The following is a 4,894-nucleotide window of genomic DNA, read 5'->3' as shown; positions in this document are numbered from 1 at the left end:
TATATCTCTCAGGTAGGATGGCACAAATGAATAACATCTCAGAATGGATTCTTTTATTTCTACACTAGCAGTAGAATCAGAATATCTATATTAAAACTTGAAGAATTAATTTGTTTAGGTTCAGAAAGCCAAAAGGAAATACATTTATAATTTAGAAAACACTAAGGCCTCTAATAATTCTTTAACTCTCATTTGGGACACCTCAGAGACTGGCTGTGACTTGCATGGAATATTACACTCTCAGAAAAAAGACAATCTGTTGATACATCTCTTCCCACATTTATCCTTGACTAGCTCGTCATTTAATATCTTTAATAAGAGGTATTTTACTTTGGTCTGCAAAATGTTTTCTTGAGCATCGTTTCCTTTACTTTCCTCTGTTACTGAAGTTTGAATATGAAATGTGAAAATTCCAATTCCTTATCAATTATGGTGGCCATTTAACACAACTAGCTACTAATATTTGGGGAAAATATCTGGAATTATTGTTTCCATGCAAACAAGGCATAATCTGATAATGAAAAGGGTTTGGTCCCTCAACTTTCACCTTCCTAGTCACACAGCAGCCATGTTGCCGTAAGGGATGTGAAGACTAAGTGGAGGCTCATGGCAGGAGAAGGGGCAGAGGACCCGTCACGCCCCACACTGCACCCTCTGCACTTCCTGTCAGGTAAGACCGATAAATCTACTTTCAGTTACTGTTCTCCAGGCAGTCTGTCACAAAAACTTGTCAGTTGGATTTTTATAAGACAGACAACAATATGTTTCCTACTAGGAAAGAACTCCAAAAATTGAAGAAGAAAATAAAATCATGGGGCGGGGGAGTGGAAATCAACACTGTTCAAAATAGTGTGGCTATATTAAGATCAAAGCACATTAAGTAGCAAAGAAGACCAGAGATAATGAAATCTGGCTCATAATCATAAAGGAATAAATTGATTAGAATGACATGACAACTGTGAACCATGCACCTAGAAGCAGAACTTCAAAAACCCTTGAAAAAAGCTGACAGGACTGCAAGGAGAAATAAATCCATACTTAGTGTCAGAGATTTCCATGCCCTTCTCTCAATAATAGTAGAACAATACAAAATCTCTCAGTACCTAGAAGATTCTACAAATACTTTCAATCAATGAAGTTAACCAAATGGACATTTATAGAACTGTGAGATAATAGAAAATGTATATATTGATCTCTGCCGCTGGTTCCTGGCACAGAGTTCCTAAAACCCTTGTAAATCTCTAAGTTACAAGACTTCTAGAAATATCTTTTGTTTTGAGGTGACTCTGGGTGGGCTCCTGGGTGACTCCTCAGTGGGGGCTTGGTCACCAGAAAGACCAAGCCATGACTAGAGGCTTGGAATTTTCAGCCCTATCCCTAACAATTGATTATGCTTCCATGAGGAAGCCGCAGTAAAATCCCAACAGTAGGGGATGCAGAGCGTGCCAGGCTGGGGAACACACTCACACAGGGAGAGCTTAAACTCAACCAATTACGGTACGTAACTGAAGGTTTCATTCAGCTTCATGAGCTCCCTCATTAAGACCATTCAAAACTATATTTGTTGGGTTGGAATGAACAATAGTTTAGTCAACAGCCTCAGAGAGATGTTGTCCCTAGGGGAAATTCCTGTATTATTCACTGTGGCACAAACGGTATGATCATTAGTATATGTGATCAACACTGTCACCATGCCCTTGAGACATGCTTTTTGACCCTTCTCAAAACTGGAAAAGAAAATGGGAAACTTCTATCTATCTCAGTATCCTGGGACATGGTGACCACTCTCCGAAGTAGCTTCGGCTAGGGCTTCTGTATAGCAGGATAATGTTGCAGCGTATGAGTGTAAGTATTATCCATGAAGAATTTTCTGTTAGCGTAAACCCACCCCATGGGAGAGCCCACCAGAAGACGTTCATTACCTAAAGTGTCTGATCACAGCAAGAAAATAGGATAAAGTTTCAGACCCTAGGAGTGTGTATTTCAGGAGCAAGTTTCAGAGATGAAATCATGGAAACTTAGGAGACTATGAAGTCAGGAAGAGTCTGCATTCCCAGACTAGGGAAGTGGTGAAGGAGCAATAAACCATAGGCTATGGGGCGTCAGATATTGTAGGAGCTTAACGTTGGGACCACGCTGTCTGCCCACAGGGGCCGGGCTAAGAGCATGAAAGATCTGCATATGCTCCCCATGTAGGACTGGAGATCAGAAAGAGGACCTCTCTGTCCAGTATCTTTAAAGTTTTTGTAAGTAGCAATTAGAGAAGATCCAACCAGTTCACCGGCTACACACACTCTGAGGCCTGTGGCAAAAGCAGAACAAAAGAAATGGCTTAGAAGTCTCTACAGGCAGAGATGGCTTGAGACAGCTCCATGGTAATAAAACCGGGATAGAGCCAGGGGTTAGGACCGCAGAGGCCTCAGCTCTGATTGGTATGGACCAAGAACTGAGCACCCAATGGAATCAAGTCCAAAAGGAGAGACCAAAGGGAGAATGACCCCTTTGAGACAGCCAACCAAATGCCCCTCCAATCAAACAACAAAGAGCTTACAGGAGCAGATGGCAGTTGTAGATGATGATAAAGACTTTGCCTTTGTCTCTGTTGGAGCTGAAGCACCGCTGGAAGGTGAAAGAATAAATTTTACATGTTGAGAAACAATGGTAAGTTGGAGAGAAGAAAAATTTCCTCTAAGTTCACAAGAAATAAACCTGTGTTTTCTCATAGAACTCTCCCACTTGGGGAGTTTCTCAAACACTGGTGCGGTTCCTCTCTGCCTGCTGACCTGTGTTCACACTTAGATACATTCCCACCCATTTGTTGTTGGGGTTTTGGGGGGGACGGGGTGTATTTGGTTGGTTTTGTTTGTCTGTTTTTCTATTTTCATGTCACTCTTCACAGTCCAGGGCTCATTCTCTTGCTCCAAAATGGAGATAATATTCAGATCAGAAACAGAAAACCCTGCCTATAAGAAGAAAAAATATAATGTGCTGTGGCTTTTCCAGAGCCCCAGCTCTTTATTCAGCTGAGAAGAGAACAAGAAGCCAAGACGAGAAAAATTTTAATAAAATCTTTTCTCTGCCCTTTCTCCTCCCTCCCCTCTGGGGTGCCCTGTGCAGCTGTATCCTGCATTAACCAGATGCCCCCAATGGCAGGAATACCTGCTAAACCATAAAGATCAATTTTTCATCTGGTGCCAACCATGAAACTCCTTGATAGATAACATTCTTCTCAATCCCGTAAAGGGTCATGAGGCCCCACGACCCGCTTCATACGTGCAGACAACGTTGGTGACCTTTATGTCACCATTATCAATACATAATTTCCCTTAAACATAGTGATTGGTGCAGAACAGACTGGTCAGACAACCTTGGGAGATAATGGGCCATACCTTATAGAAGTTCTTAGCTTAAATACTTCCTTGTGAGCATATTAATGATAACAGCTATTCTACTTGCATTCTGCCTATTTTACAAGATTACAGTTTTTTGCATTACCAACTGTATGACTCAGTCTCCAATAAAAATAATGATGACTGACCAAATATGGTCCTATAAGATCAATGATTGTGAGAGTGTAACTCTAGATATGAGAAGAAGCAACAAGAGGGAACCTTGACAAAGCAGCCTAATGAGATGGGTGGTCCAGAGGCTTTTGTCTGCTGTTATTAGGGCCTAGTCCTCTTATAACACATTAAGTGGCCAATCAATGAAATCCTCTCCTGACTCAGGAATGAGCATTCCTAGCGCTGTGGGACAAATTGGTCATGAAATACCTCCCAAACCTTGACCAAAATAAAGACCAAAAGGGAATGGATTATAAAAGAAAAAATGTTGCCCACCATCCAGTCGTTACAAGAATCAAGCCATTAGCCACTGTATTCACTGACCTACAGGACACCCTGGAAGGAATCCAGACAGATTGGGATGAGGCACTTTGCGCTCTGGGAAAACGGGAAGGACTGGCCCACACATATTTTTAGGAGAAAATATTATGAACCCAGTTTCTTTCATCTTCCTATATTCCAAAAGCACTAAAACCATGAACTAAAATTTCTATTCGTCAACAATAGCAGTAAGCTTCTACCACAATGTGTGCCTGAATTGCAGTGTACCCGTTTGCCAAAATCACATATAATTGCCACCACATTTATCTCTTCCCAACAACCCTCAGAGCTTTCTGAGGGACTGTCTCTTGGGTTATGATCCTCAGGTTGGCCTTAAAAAAATATTCCATTCCTTTCTTAGATTGACTATTGGTTATAAATTTTTTTTTGTTGACATACTTACACAGTTAATTAAAAATGTTTGCTTTTTTTTTTTTTTTTTTAAGCAAGGATAAGGGACCTAAATTGTCACATCTTAGCTCTCCACGCTGCATATCAAGGTCTTGTCCCCATGAAAGTCTTGAATTGAGCACAGTGTTGAATTTTGCGTCCTGGGTGAATAAACAATAGAAACGAACGCTGTTCATTGGGTTTTAGTATTAAGCAACCCATTCTACCCCGGGAGAGTTTTGTATTTCTCATTCTGGTTTGTAATACAGACAGTCCAGCACTCCTTTCCTTAAACTGCTTAAATTAATTCTAATTTTAGTAAATGTTACCGGATCCACCACTGCCCCACAGCGACCACATGCAGACGCAGGCTCCCAATCACTGAATTGCTTGAGCCTCACGAGCGGGACAAGCGGGCCACCTGCTGGCAAAAACAGCTTTTTGTTGAAACCGTTTCAACTTGTTAGCAGGTAACATCCTAGTTTCCGACATAACTGACCCCCACAACTGTAAACTTTCACCTCAAAATTGCAAGGAACGGGGAAGCACCGTGCGTTCCTCTCCCTCACTGCGCGGACCTGCGCTCGCTCCTCGCCCCGCCCCCGCCGCTGGCGCCCCGC

Source organism: Camelus dromedarius, chromosome 9, assembly GCF_036321535.1.
Source record: "Camelus dromedarius isolate mCamDro1 chromosome 9, mCamDro1.pat, whole genome shotgun sequence".
NCBI lineage: Eukaryota > Metazoa > Chordata > Mammalia > Artiodactyla > Camelidae > Camelus > Camelus dromedarius.
Note: the sequence above shows the minus strand (reverse complement) of the source record.